At 46.2% G+C, this 15,186-nt stretch overlaps 1 pseudogene; it reads left to right on the forward strand.

Annotated features, from left to right (window-relative positions):
• LOC142414137 (uncharacterized) overlaps window positions 1-7,241 on the forward strand; it is a 28,639-nt pseudogene extending 21,398 nt beyond the window's left edge.
• The last annotated feature ends 7,945 nt before the right edge of the window (window positions 7,242-15,186 follow it).

Consider the following 15,186-nt stretch of genomic DNA (forward strand, 5'->3'; position numbering starts at 1 on the left):
GCCAATCAAATATCAGATTTTAAAAATATTTTTAACAGTCATTCTACTGAAATATCAAGTGTACTGGGATTTAATACATGCAAAATAAATGCTAGATGCTCTGCAGAAATAGTTTAATATCAAGGTTAAATTCTTGCTTATAGATTGAACATAGAGAAACAATGCCAGAAACACTGATCTTGAAACTTTATGTGGATTTTTCCACCTTCTGAAGGAGGCAATTACTTTCACAGAGAAAATAGTTTAGATGTATAGGAAGCACATGTTAAATTACTGAAAGTTACTTCTGTAAATACATCATAGGTATTACTTGAAACCATAATAGGCACAGTACTTTTTCAGAAAGGAGTCAAATTTTTAAATTATTGCAATGTCTTTTAAAAATGGGAAGTACTTTTTGTATTATCTGGTATGGGTGTATGTATGACAGCTGCTTTTCATAATTGTAGGGGAAAATTTCTGCTGATAGTGAATAGCGAAGAACTGACTAATATGTGTGGCTATCACTTTACCAGAGTAATGAAATCTTTTTGTTCTTTTTGCAAGACAGGTTGTCTAATGCTTTCACTGTGGATCGTGTAGTGGAGCACTTTGCCAACTAGAAGGTTACACAGTGACTTCAGTATTATGTTTTTCTGATAGTGCTTGCTTGGTTTGCTATATCATAACTCATGTTGTCAGATGAATTTTCATTATTGAATTTGTTCATTCTGTGAATTAAATCAATTCATAAATTTAATTTTGCCAAGAAATGATACCAACTATAGATCTTAATTGAGCAAAATTTCCCTGCAGTGCAAACTGTGGAAAAGTCCTGTGCTTGAGAACTAAGTGGTGTCTTTCTGCAAGGCCTGCCAACTTATTTTTATCTTGCAGCTTTTTTCATTCACTTAATGCATTAGCTAAAACCATTAGGAACTAGCTGTCAGCCCAAGAGTAAGTAATAATGTAACTTATTATTTTTCAAGACTCCCTCTAATACCTGTTTTTAAAAATGTAAGTATGACTTCTGTGGTAAGTGATAGTCTAATGGCAGTGCCCTCTTTGGATAGCTAACTAGTTCTCAATATGATTGCAGCCCACCTAACTCCTGCCTATGCATTTATTTGGCTGTTGATACTACAATGTCTGAGGGCTGCACGCACTTATAAATTACCCTGCTGGTGTCCATGTGAGATAGGAGATTGCATAGGCTTTCCCTGGGGAACCTGGAAGCTTGTTTCAGAGCCTGGAATTGAACTAATTCTCTTGAGCCCCACAGTAGGTCCTTAATCACAAAATCATTCCCCACTTCCCCCGAAGAGATTAAATGTAATAACTTGTATTATTTAAGGGTTTTTCTTTTTTAACACTTGAGGTTGAGGTTTTGAGGTGAACTTTGAAGAGTTGCCTGTCACGGTGTAAAATCTTTCTTTTCAAAGGCAGGGAGTGGAAAGTTGCAGTGCTGCTCTGGCACACGCAGGGCTTGATCAGGCCCTCCTGGCCCTGCAGTGGGCTCCAGCCATGAGTGGAGAGCTGGCACCTCGTGCACATAAACCCTAATCCCTCTGTGTCATGGAGCAGGTGCTAAAGCTAAATATCCTAAGGGAGTGAAAGAGGTACGTACCTGCACTGTGAAGAACAGAAGTGAGGTGTGTAAAAGAAAGTGAAAAGGGGTGTTATGTTGCCATTTTAGGAGTCAGCTTGAGCCTCTGACTTCACAAGTGAAAAGGAAACTTAAGGGAGCTAACCAAGGCAAAACCAAAAACCAGTTTACACCTGCATTTGGATACAAGTGGGGCCTTTCTGTGGATGTTTACTTTTCAAGAGAATTAGGTTTAAGTTAGTAGCCTTACTGATGTGAAATTAGAGAAAAATAAAACCCAAAAGTTCTAAACTCAGCATGCCTGTACACAAAGGAAACCATGTTTGAAACTTCACTCATTTAAATACAGCAAAAAATCCCAACCAACCAACCCAAAACAAACAAGAACAAACAAGCAAAAAAAACCCCTGAAACACAAAAATCTAAACCCAAGCCTTATAGAATGTTGTCAGCTAAATGAATTGTGAACTTTGAATTTATTTTCCTGAGGAAACTTCTGTGTAGCTTAGGGTAGTTTAGATACTTCTTTCATTGACCTGCTATTTGCAGACTCTCAGATGGACTCTCAGATGTGGTCTTATACTTTATTACAGACAAATAAAATGCTTGCTTTTCCTTCAATGAGGTGTTTGGGTGAGGTATGCTCAATTTTAAATTGGTTAAAAAGGCCAATGGTCCTTAACAAATGTTCACAGTACTGGGGAGTGTGCAAGAAGAGTGATGACGTACAGCACCATACAGCTGAATAAAGCGGGGAAAAAAAGGCAAATTGAACCTTGACCAGGTAAATATTTAAGTCCTACTGCATTTTAAAACAGCTGATACTGTTTCCCTTATGGAAGAAGCGGCTGGGTTCCGGCATGTTTTGAGGCATGGCACAGGGGAGCCCGTCTATCTGTCTGTGTTACCGGACTGAAGCGGTGTCCCAGAGCCAGGGGAGGGGTCTCCTCAGGCCTGGGAGTATGAGGGCTCCAGGGCAGTTAGGCCACTGGTTGTGAAAAGTGAAGGACAGAAATCAAATTCCCACTTAGTTGCTTTCACTGCTTATTTTTTAGTAGCCTGTGAGTTTCTGGAGGTGTCTCTGTTCTCAGAGCTACCAGTTGTGCACGGAGCATAGGGCTGTGTGAAATGGCGGGCTCACTGAGGCCACAGGGGGAGAAGACTGAAACTTTAGAGTTGTCTGTCTCCTGGTTGTCAAAACTTGATATTACACCTGAGGATGGGAATAAATACAAAGCGTGGCCAGTGTCAGAGGCCCGCAGGAGGTGTGTTGTGGGCACCAAATCACTCTCAACACATTGTTTGATCAATCTGCTGTTTATTTTCTGAACTGCTTAGTTGTGCAGTAGTCACTTGAGGCCTATGTTGTGTGTTACAAAGAAGAAAACATATCAGATGAGATTTTAACCAGAATCCTGCTCCAGTGATCAAGTAGAAAAAGGAAAGATAACTTTCATCTGTAGTTAAGGCTGACATATGGCCCAGAGTGCTTGAATTATTGAATGCTTTTCATATCGCCAGTACTACCGTTGATTTAGATGTCCTCGGGGCTCATGTGGTGATACATTTTAAAGGCAGTATATTTTTCATCTTGTGCTCTTACATCTTTAGCTGGATTTACTTTTCTGACAGAAAACTTGGATTTAAAGTATTTTTCAGACAAACACCAGTGCTACTCTGACCTGCTTTTGAACTTAAATGTTGTATCTGGAGTAAATGAAAACATTGTTGAGCTGTAGTCATTCTGCAGAGATTTGGTCAAGTTTGAGTAACCGAAGCAAGAGAAAGTGACTTCCTCATTTAAAATGTGTATTTTGGGGTATGTAACTTCTTTTTGCAGTGTACCAACATCATGGCTGCATTTCAGTCTGATACTTTCCCTCGTGCCACGCACCTAAGGCAACAGAGGCGGGAAGGGGAGCAGGAGGCTGCCCAGCTCCCTGGTCAGTGGCTGTGCTGCACCTTGCTGGTTAGAGCTGCTGAGGGGGGAAACAGCTCTCACTGCCAGCCCTTCACCAGGAGCCTGGGAAATGAACACAAATTGTGGAGGGCAGAGAGGCATCTGAAGCCGCTCTCCTGCCTGAGCAGATCAAAGGGCTGCAGAGAGCCCAGTAGCAGCTGCAGCCCAACCGAGGGGGAGGAAACATTGCCCTCGCTTTGCCTTTTATTTCCATAGGCAAAACGAGCATGGTGTGCTCTCTACCCACTGCACACCAGGGAGGAAAGTGCACTGCTCCCCTTGCCTGTGTTTTCTTTTATCCTGTTGCTTCACCAGCTGGCAGCTAGTGATGGGCAGGTAAGCCTTGTGCCAGGGGCAGGCAGCTCACCCTCTCCACCTGGCAGGGCTGCCTGCTGCTGGCAGTGCGTCAGGAGGAGGGCCCTGCTGCAGGTAAGAGCTTCTTCATGACACATTTGTCTAAAGTAATCTATAAACTGCAAAAGCATGCTTAAATTAATACGGTTTTGCTCATGCATATTGTTAAAAGGCTGTGTGTAAAAGCTGGGCGCAGTGGGCTTAGCTGTTTCCATGCCTTGTGGTGCTCATGTATGATATGAATCCTGGGTGGGCTGTGGGAAAATCTGTCTGCTCAGTCCCCCTCAAGCACTCACATGAGCTGTGGTATTGAGAAAGAAAAGTTACTGGTTTATGAAGGTGATTTCTAGTGTTCTCCAAATGCAGAGCGTGAGTAGGGAGGCTGGGAGTTATGTACCTGACTGTGGTATGGTGGCAGTAAACTTTGGTCTTTGCAACAGATGTGTTGAAAAATACAAATATTGGTTGGCTTGTTAATTGCTGAGTGATAAGTGCTGTTGCTTTAGTGCCTGAGTGCACGATGATGAAAGCTTGATGATTAACGATTTTAATGTTTTTAGATACAGTTCTTTTAAGCTTTTCCTAATTCTGTGTTCTTTCTCAAACTGTTTTTTCATAGTTACCTGTGATACTTAGGGTTGGGCATACACAAACACTTTGGTATGTTTTTAGTTTGCTTTTTTGTTTTAATGAGTTTTGCTAAAGATGAGAGTGCTGCGTCAGTACCAGGCAAGATGATGTTTCCTCTTGTGATAATAAGTTAGTTATTTATATGGTGCTTGGTTTTCCTTGGTCTGTGGGCTGAACAAATGGTGTGACCCTAAAGCCCTTATCCTTTCTTTTCTGCTCATTTTTGTGTTGTAAACTTTCTGATGATGTTTGTAAAGGTACGTATTTTATTGGGTATTTTCCTCTCTGGTACTTCTTCCTCATCATCCTTTTATAGTGTTTAATGGGGTGCAACACTGTTGGGGATGTAAGTGGAACATGTAGAGGGAAGAAAATTTCCATTCTCAGGTCTGTTATGAATGAAATTATGTACAGTGTTGGCTTGACAGTACTTAAGCTACTTTGATGTCTTAGCAGCTTCTTAATATCCCTTCAGTGAGAACTAATCATTCAGAAATGGTCACTGCCAAATTCTGGAATCCTCTAATTATAATTACTGATTTCCTGGGTAACTCTTAGACTCAAGTGTCAGTAACTGAGAATTGTTGAGTTCTGATTGATTTAAGGTCTGTAACCTGTGTTCAGTGCTGGTTTTATGTATTGGGGCTACATTAACAATGCTAAAGCTGAAATATCAAATATTTAGAAGATGCTGAACTGAGGTTCCAGTTCAATCCCATCCCTGATGTGTACAACAATCATGCCGTATTCCTTATTTATGGTTGTCTTCTGTTGTGTTTGATTATTGTTCACTTATCTGTACAGAATGTTTGTCTCAATATTTCTGGGGTGTTTTAAAATCAAAGCCACCTTATGTAATAGGGGCAGAGGGTGTTGCAGAAGTTGGAAGGCTCCTCATAGATAAAAGTCAGCAACAGACTCTAATCCTCTAAGGCTGTGTTAAGCCTAAGAGCTGAGAGATCACAAAAATCACGATGCCCTTCCTGGAGTTTCTTGCCTGTAACAGATTTTCAATGTAACTTTAGGCAAACCATGTAAACAGTGTCTGTAGCTGAGTCCTGTTTGTGTAAGGATTTCTTTATTTTGAATACCCAATTTGGTATGCTGGCAATGGGTACCCCAAATCCTCCGACTCTTTTGACCTCAGTGACAAGGGACAAATGTCAGAGAAAAGTTGGAGGAAACAGGAGGCTGCGTGCAGTGTGTGCTAAATGCTGGGTGGTAACTGAAGGCACTCCCTTAGTTTTACTTCCTATAGTAAAAAAACCACTGATGGTAAATAAAATGATACATTGCTTCTTATCAAATAGTCACTCAGAGAAGCAGTGTGTCTTTATGTAAATATGCAATCTTGTAATTGGAGAGTGTGCCATAATACACATGGGTGTTGGAGAGACCTTGTGGTGGACCATACACCTTCAACTCGGATATGTCCTAACGCCTGAACACTTTGTTCTGCATCTGTAAAGCTTTGTGAGGCTTCCTAGGGTATGGAAAGCAAACAGAAGCATCACTGTATCGCTTTGCTTTATTTAGAAGCAGTATTGCTTTACTATATTGCTTTACTTTATTTAGTATAAGTAGCACTTTCCTATGCAGTTCAGTGCAAACCAGCTATGGAACAGTTTAGTAACGTCTGCTTGGGTCTTCTCTCTGCCTTTTGGAGGGAAGAGGGCTAGATTGTGTAATTTGTGTAAAGTAATTGGATGTGTTGAAGCAAGACACATAATGCAAATAGGATGAATGGAAGTAGAAACTCTTCTTGGAAATGTATCTGCTGCCTCTTGTGAGCTACAGTGAAATTGCAACAGCAGATAACTTCTCATGGAAGCTGTGAGGTTTCAATCCTCTTCATCTTTCGCTGTAAGCATTTAGGCTCTTGGGTTAAATCTTACTGAAATTCCTGCTACTGACAACTGCGTGGAAAGGTCGGATGCAGAGACAGGCTGTGGGCAGGGTGAGTTGGTTTGTTGAGCCAAGCACAGCCTGTGTGCTGTAGATCGAGCACTTTTAAGTAACAAATCCCTTTTCAGGCGAAACTTTCAAACAGTGAAGCAGCGAGGTAGTAAATAACAAAGACTTTGTTTCTGTCTGACTCTGTTGGCTAAGTGGACTCAATCAGCAAACACAGCCAAAGGCAAGAGCTGGCTCTTGCTGCACATCTGCGTACAAAGAAGGCAAGTTGTGTTTCAGATGGGAGATGGTGCTTTGGAGCTGCAGCTGCCAGACTTAGTGCTGTGCTGCAGTGAAATAAATAAATACAGTCTTTGCATGGCTTGTGTTTCTTTTGGTTACATTAGCAGAAGTGATAACACTTTTACTGGTGCTGTTTTCAGAGAAAAAAACAATAGAATTGCCTGTTTGGGGTCCATGTTTTAGGGAGGATTTGGAGATGCATTGGGAGCCTATTAGAGATCATAGAAACGAGCCATGGCTGTGAAAAGAAGCCTCATGCTGTCAAGTTTTAAGAGATTGATTTTTCTCACAAAAAGATGATTGGTTGCGATATGAGTGTCCAGGTAGCTTGGCAGAAGACAGACATCTAATAACTGGGAAGCTTTTTACCCTTGCTGACAAGGATGTAATGTGCCCCAAGTTCCAGGGGTTTACCTGTTGAATCAACAACTTTTTTTTTTCTTCTCACTTTTTCTTTTTTTCTTCTGTCCTTGTAGGGACTTGCTGAAACCCCTGTTGACACGTTGGTTTCTCTGATGCTTTTTCTACAGTTTAGAGCTCCAAGGAGTTAATTGCTTTAGAGAAGTCATCTGGATGAATGGGCAGAGTAGATAATCTAACGATGCTGGGCTTACATCCCTGGCAATAGCCGAGGTGGTGTTTGTTACTCCTGCTGTTGGTCAGCAATCACAGCTAGCGCCTCCGCCTGCAGCTCTGCCTTTCCTATCGGGGTTGTCGCACCTTTCCTGAGCTTACTGAACGGCTCCTTCAGTGCTTTTTTCTCCAGCGCTGGGCCTTTCCTTCAAAGTGATGCCACATGCCTTGAGTCCTAAAGCAGTGACGTAAGGGGTGAGGGAAGGGAAAAATAGCCCTTTCTACACCAAACTCTGCTCCGTGACCTTTTAGGTTGTTCACCCACAAACGTACCTCTCCGCGCTCTGCTTCCTCTGGCTGACCTGCTCATGGGGGCCCCGGCACCAGTTTTCCAGCTGTGGGGGTTGGGGAAGCTGTGACTTTAAAGTGAATGGGAGATGCGAGTGGCTCGTTAGGACAAATGGGAAGCTTGAGAGTTATTTTTGAAGTTTTTGATAGGCAGTCCCAGGCTGGAGCGGCACCCGCGTGGGCTCGGCTTTACTTCAGGCGTTTGAGAAAGCCCAGAGATGCCGAGTTGCCTCAGCTGTTGCTGGCGGAGACAGATACCTGCATGAAACCCAGGGACCACCCGTGTCCTTAGGGCCGCGCGTGGGTGTCCTGGCTCCCCAGAGCCCAAAGATGCAGCCCTGGGGAAGGGGTCTTTGTCCCTTGCAGCTGGACAAAGAGGAGAACCCCGCTCCTTGTGCCTCCTTCCTGGCGCCGCAAGCCTCTTCCCAGGCCTGGCCCTGGACGGGCAGAGCGGTGCGGGCGTTTGCAGGGCTGATCCCCCTCTTTCCCAGCCGCGGGCCCCCCCGAGCGCCCACGGCCCCTCCGCCCGCGCTGCCTCCGCGGGGAGCGCGGTGGCGGTGCCGCCTCTGGCCGCCAGGGGGCAGCGGCGCACCAGGGAGCGCGCGGCGGGCGGGGCCGCCCCCGGGGCGGCAGCGGGGGCTCCGTGGCGGGGCCGCCGCGTGGCTTTGCGTGGCCCGCCTTGGGACCTTGCCGTTCCCGGCAGGGCTGCTTGAAGGGTGTCCGTGCGGGCGGGGGTCGGGCAGGCCGGCACAGACCGCGGGGAAGGGAGGCTTAGCAAGACCCGTGCTGGCAGGGCAGGGCTGGGTCTGCAGGACCCCGGCGTTGTAGGTCGGAGTTTGCTTCTGGAAGCCGTCATAAAAGAGAAAGCGGGGGGAGGGGGGCAAGAAGAGAAATTAAAATAACGTGTCTTGAGTCTTGCTCAGCTAGGTCGGGATGGTTGTCATGTAGATCGGGATGTTCACGTCAGAAAAATATGCTAGAAGTTCTCGATCGTTTCACTGATACTGATCTGTATAAGTACTGTATTCTGCAGTATTTTTATCCATTCAGTATGAAGCCTGTGCTGGCAGATAATTAAGGAAAGAACAGAAAGGAAAAGTAGAGCTGCATGACAGAGGACTCTCTTCCCCAGACTGAGTGGTATCTCGCACAATCCCCTTCCCATATGTTTGAAAGCAGCAATCTGAACAACCGGGGCTGTGCGTGGTGGGTCAGGGGTGTGACAGGCGAGAGCCGGATGGGGGCCACAGCCTTCAGGCAAGGCACAGAGGAGCAGCTTTGCGGGGGCTGTGCTCCCAGGCCAGCCCGCACCTGTGCTTCAGCAGCAAGAGGCACAGGAAGGCTCAGTAATACCACCAGGCTAGGAAAATCACCAGTCCTCCCTTGATTAAAACTGGAGTTTTGATTTAAAGTTGTTTTATCTGGGGAAAATCAAAGGTCTTCTCCTATCTCTGCATCTGTGCTCCATCTCTGTTCTGCCACTGAAAGCTTGCGTAGCTGAACTGGGGAGGAGAGGGGCAGACAATTGTTTATGGGTCTCCTTGCCCGTTTCCTTGTTCTGCTTCCTACCAGGGGTGTTTGTAAGAGGACACGTAATGAAATGAAACAATTGGTTAAAAAGGTGGAAATTTCCATTCAAACATTGAAATGGATTTGGGTTAGAAAGGGGAATGCTCTTTGCCAGCTGCCTCTGAGTTTTAAAAACAAGCAAACAAAAATGCCCCCAAATCAGAAACAAATGCCCCTGCCTCTGCCCACCACCCCAGCCTGCCCCAGAGGGGTGACCCCAGCGTTTAGAGGCAGTGGGACTGACAGGGAGGTATGCAGGAGCATGCCGCCTCCTGTGCAGAAAGCACTGCACCCACCTAGACATTAGAGAACCTGTGTAGAAAATTGTGCATTACTTTGATTTGCTATGATAACACATAGCAAACACAGGCTGGCTCGTCTATTAAGAATCTCCCAAATATGCTACTAAAAGATTTGATAAATGCAACAGCACTTAAATAGCTGGTGTTTTCCAAATGTCCCCGAGTTGGAAAACCCCGCTTTGCACATCGGGCTCTCTCTTGCCTTCCCACAGTGGCGAAGAGGGCTTGAAAACTTTGTGCTTGCAAGCCTCACATGAGGCTCTGAAGGAAAGAGTTTAATTTCTTTTTTATATGCGGGAAGTTAACAAAATTAGCATTAGCAGGCTCTGCAGTGCAAGCACCGTGCGGGGCAGCCAGCCACGTGGTGCTGGGCTCTGTGCAAGCGAGGTGCCCCGGCTGCTGCTATTTTGTACAGCTATGCGATTATTCTTGCCAATTTTGATAATGAAACCAATCCCTTTTAATATCTTACTGGGGAACTGAGAAGCCTTAAGAGAAAAATACCTGCTCCGTTCTCCACAGGGTGGAGCGTGGCTGTGGCTGAGAGGTCACCTGGCCGAGGGGTGTACCGGGGCTGCCAGGGAGGTTGACACATCCAGCCATCCCCCTTGCAAAGGGCCGAGACCTGGCACCAAAGTTCTGCGAAGGCAGGACCTTCCTATGCTGCTGGTGTACCGTGTGCTGGTCTGGGCAGAGCAGGACGCCTCATGCCAATATCCTGGGTCTGTCTGCCCTGGAAACTGCATCCCCTCAGAAGTGGAATAGTTTTTCACTGTGAAAAACAATCCCCCATCCCACTGGTGTGCAAAGTCACCTCCTGTGCTTAGGCACAAACCAAGTTACCTGACTAATGTTAGCATTCATCTGTACTTTCAGCCTGGGCTAATTTTAGAGCCTGGAATAAGGATGATAATGGATTCAGTTGGTCAGAAATAGCTATTCTGCTTTGAATACACCGAGCTGGATCCGGATGAATTTCCCCACAGAGGCAAGTTGTTTAAACTAAGCAGGTTTTGCCAGTGTTGTGCATCGTCTGCAATTAGCCAGCAGGGCAGTGTCACCCTCAGGAGCTGGTGCTGGGCTCAGCCATGCTCCTCAGTACCTGTGTGGGCCCCCGTCCTGTGCAGAAAGAGCCAGGGGGCCCCGGGGGTCACCCCAAATTGCCTACCAGCCACAGCCTTTCCCCATGGGATGGGGTTCCTCGACCCCTCCTGATGGCAGAACTACAAGCTCCCTGGAGGCGCAGGCTGGTTTTGGTACTGATAGTATTTATCTGTGGTACCCTGCAGGTGACACTTCTCTGGCCGTTTTGTTGGTTTGCATTTGAAATTAAATTTTTGTGTCAAAAAAGTGACACAGCAGGATGAGATAATTGGAGTGTTTTGGAGAAGGACCAGGTTTGGGGGTGTGGGAGTTTAAAAATGTTTTGTCCATCGATAAAAATGGATAGAAGTTCACTTACAATCTCTTCCTGATGCATTTGCATTTGGGAACCCCTTCCATGGCTGCATGTCACCACCGCAGTGCTGTGGGATGTGGTTAGGCCGCCAGCATCACGGGCCTGTGGCAACGCACTGTCCCTGGGAGGGTACTGCAGCTGCCCATGGCAGCGCGCAGGGCTGTACAGAGACATTAGTATTTCAGGAAAGTCTTGAGAATAATTAAAAATCTGTCTTGTCTCTTCTTTAAGAAAAATACTGCCGAAGAGAAAAAGAATGCAAGAAGGAGGAAATACCCCTACTCAAGTTTGATAACCCTCTCTGTGGGGGCCTCCTCTCATCCTGCAAAGCACCCACCCAGTGGGGACGTGGCTGTGCTGGCCCCTGGGCACCCTCACCACACCGGGTGTCCCCTGCCCTATGCCCACCCTGGCTCCCAGGTTAGCCACACAATGAGCTGATGAAAACATTAGAGGTGAGAGTTCGGTGTTGAGGTCTGATGTGAGTGAAGCGTGGCAGGGGTGTTGTTTCATGAAGAAACAGTGTGGGAGCAAATTGCTGTGGATCAATGTAATCTAATTTCTTTGCTTCTGTGATCTAAATTATGCTTTAATAATTTATTAAGGGGGAGTGTCTAATGGGCAGGAGGGAAATGATAAACGATGGTTTAACAGAAAGTGGTACAGGGCAGTAAAATATTGAAGCCAGTCGTTAAAAGGTGGGTAATGTCCAAGTAGTTAAAGATGGGAGAGAGAGAAGATGAGACAGGCTTTGTATGTTGGGCAAGAAGCACTGCAGGACCGTTAGAAAGTCCGGTGGGTGTGAGCTTTGTTGTTCTGTGCCTTTCCAAGCAGATCCTAAAGGGAACTATGGGTTTATAGGGTCTTTCATCTGTGAATTAGATTGAAACTTAAAACTGAAGAGATACAAAAGGACGTTTTTAGTTCTCAAAATTCATCATTCTTTTTTCTTCTGCTATTAGTTTAGTTCACAGAAAAGGTTTGGTTTGGCTTGAGGTGCTGGACTTGGGGCAGAGCATCCCCAAAGCAGCCCTGCAGGCAGCCTGGTGCTGTCGGGGGCTCAGGCGCACACAGCTGTTGAGGCGCCACCCGCTTGCGGTGCTGCACCAGCCATCCTCGCTTCCCTCTCATCGTATGGCCCATTTGTGGAAGAAACTAAAAGCAGACAAAAGCTGTTCTGAGATGCATTAAAGGGAAACATCTTCACGGCTGATGCTGTCTGTCCTCAGAGAGGAAAAGGACTGAAACTGCACAGCAGTGACAGTATTGGGGGCAAAAATAACAAGACCTGGTACCAGGAGGAATTCATCGCACTGAGACTTCAGCAGATCTTGTTCAGATGTTTGAAAATAAGTATTCAACTGAGTCTCATCAGGATCATAAAAAGTGGTAAATTTTAATTCTTCCTGAACCTTATTTTCTGTACTTGCGGGGGACTGCACACAGACTGATATACAGGGAGTGCAGGTCCTGTTCCCACTGTGTCTTTGCACTTGCTTGTGGAAAAGCCTTTAACATAGACATCATCTGGTAAACAGCAAGAATAAGAGGGCTGTGGGGTTTTTTGCTTATGATATCTTTAAGCACTTTACAACATGCTATTTAGGTTCCTGGACATAATTTTGCAGTAAGTAGTATGTGATAGGAAGGACTTGGTCTGCCTGTCGGACAAGAACTTGTCTGAGACACCAGTTTGATTTTCCTACTGCACTGGAAATTTCTTCCTAATAGCCCTGAGCATGTTTCTTAACCGTGGGGTCTCTGTCTCTGGTGATGGGACAGCGCTCAGGCTTGTGTGGGGCTCAGGCTGATGATGGAGGTGTACAGAAATACTACAGAGAATTAATTTATTTGCTCCATGTATCTTTGATTCTGCATCCAACAACAGTAATTGTAGGGAATTGTAATTTGCATTGATTTTCTATATATTTAATGTTTTTTAAAGTTTACTCTGCAGAAAAGCAGCATTGATCTCTTATACAATTCTGGATCCTGGCTGTTTCAGTGCAAGGTACCCAGCGATGTCTTCACGTATTTCTTTTCCTAATAATAGTACTTAGTGATTAGTATGTAGTAAGTGATTTAGTAAAAGCTATTTGGAGGCCACATTTTCTAGGGAGTTCTTGCAGTTTCACAGTATCATTACTAACGGGCTGGATTTCAAATAAATTCAAATTTGGTTAATATTTAGCAACCTGAAGTGTATGCAAGCATTACTTCTGGCATGCTCACTCCAAATGGTCTGTGTGCGTTCGGAAAGGTTTGTATCCCTGACATTGCTTCAACAGAAAAGCACTGAAATAAATAAATGCAACGGTAACACTTTGCCAAACTGTGTTCCAGACAAAATCCTTCCCCCCCTTTCATTCACCTCTAATTACAACTGACCCCCCCTCTTACCAGGCTTTCATCCCCCGCATTTATGCAGTGCTCTGGAGCTGTTGGTTGGAGGAGCCCCACAATAGGGACAGGAGTCGGGGCAGAGCGGCTGACGGGAGTAATAGCTTTGCTTTGTACATCTGTCAGCTAATGCTTAACTAATGCAGAATTACTGTCAGCCTCCTGCGGAGCTCACTTTCCTCTCCACCTGAATGCGTAATGACTCCATGGCAAGGAATTCGAAATAAACGCTTAATAGCTGGACATTTAGAAAATTAGGAAAGTAGCAGAAGTTTGTTATGGTGGTTGTCTCCCTGGCTTTCCTGGCCCCCACGGCAGGTGTGGGGCAGTGGGTGCCAGTGGTGCAAAGCCCCCCACGGCTCTGGTGGTCCCTGGGCAGCCTTCGCCCACCAGGCACCGACCACACCAGGATGCAGTGCTGCCTGGGGACACCAGCGACTGCTGATGCCTGGGAGATACTGGCCTGGTTTGGGGGCTACCTCTCCTGCAGGGGTGGCTCTGCATGCAGGAATCTGTCCCCAGTGCCAAGGCCCTTGCTGGCATCACCACCATCCCACAGCAGTGCTGGTGCGTGGGGCTGCTTCTGGGCTGTGGTGCACCCTGGAGCCGCTGCGGCGCTTCACCCCAGAGAGCAGAGCAGTCCCTCCGCTGAGCTCTTGTCGCTCAGTTTGCAAACCCCTCTGGAACCATGTGGGAGGAAATATGTTTTCTAAATGTTAGTCATTACCAGCTAATGGGGATGTTAGCAAATGGGGCGAGCTTGGAGACGCGGGGGTGGCCAAGCACAGGCCAGTGGGAGGGCTGTGCCGCCATGGGGGCTCAGCAGGATGCGGGGGCTTGCTACGGGCAGCCCCAAGACAGCCAATTCCTCCAAAAATGACTGCTGGAAATGGTGAGCTGTGTCTTTGCAGGATGGGGGCAAATCCCAGGTGACATGTCCTTGTAGTGGGGACTATGTTCCTGCTCTCCGATGTCCCTCCCCCACCCCCACCCCCCAGCCATGAGGGGCCCCAACAGCATATGGGAATGTATGAGTGTTCCCATGCTGCTTTGGGCCAAAGTGGTCCACATTAGTTTTCATCAGTTTTGGCTTGTCTCTGCCTGGGCAATGAGGGACTGTGGTGGCTGGCAGCCTGACCTGGCAGTACGGTGACAGCTGAGGCCAGCCGTGCTTCCTGCAGGTACTGCTGGGATCAGAGGTGGTTCTTCATCCTACGTCTAGTCCTTGTAAGGTCTCCCTGGTACCTGCACCAAAATAATTTCAGGTTGCGCATTTCTACCTGCCTCAGCTCTCACCAGTGATGTTTGGAAAACAGCATCGACCTCCCTGCTTTGGGCAGGAAGGGTTGATGTGCACAGAAAAATTTTGGAGATGGAAACATTTTCACCAGTGCTGTTGACAAAGTTGGGCATCACCTTCTTCAGCGAACTGTGGTATCCTAATTTCACACTTGGTGCAATAGCAGTGTTAGATCATGACTGAAGGAAGATGGCTGGGCTGAGACATCTGCTGTGGGCATGTGTGTTTGAGCACCTCAGCACAAAGGTGGGTGCACCCTGCTATGTGGGTGGATGTTTCCTGACCTGGTGTCTTTAGGATTTTGATTTTTTTGTTATTGCTTTTTTCTCCATGCACTACTTTTCAGCTAGCAGAAAACATTTAGGAAAATAATTGTGTTGGAAAAATTGAAATCTACCATAATTTCTCGGTACAACCACCAAGGAAAATACAGCCCCACATACAAATATTGAATGAGGTTTTAAAAACAAGCGGTGTCAGAGGTGACTGGTGTTTAGTCTTTGAAATGCT

Source organism: Mycteria americana, chromosome 8, assembly GCF_035582795.1.
Source record: "Mycteria americana isolate JAX WOST 10 ecotype Jacksonville Zoo and Gardens chromosome 8, USCA_MyAme_1.0, whole genome shotgun sequence".
Classification (NCBI taxonomy): domain Eukaryota; kingdom Metazoa; phylum Chordata; class Aves; order Ciconiiformes; family Ciconiidae; genus Mycteria; species Mycteria americana.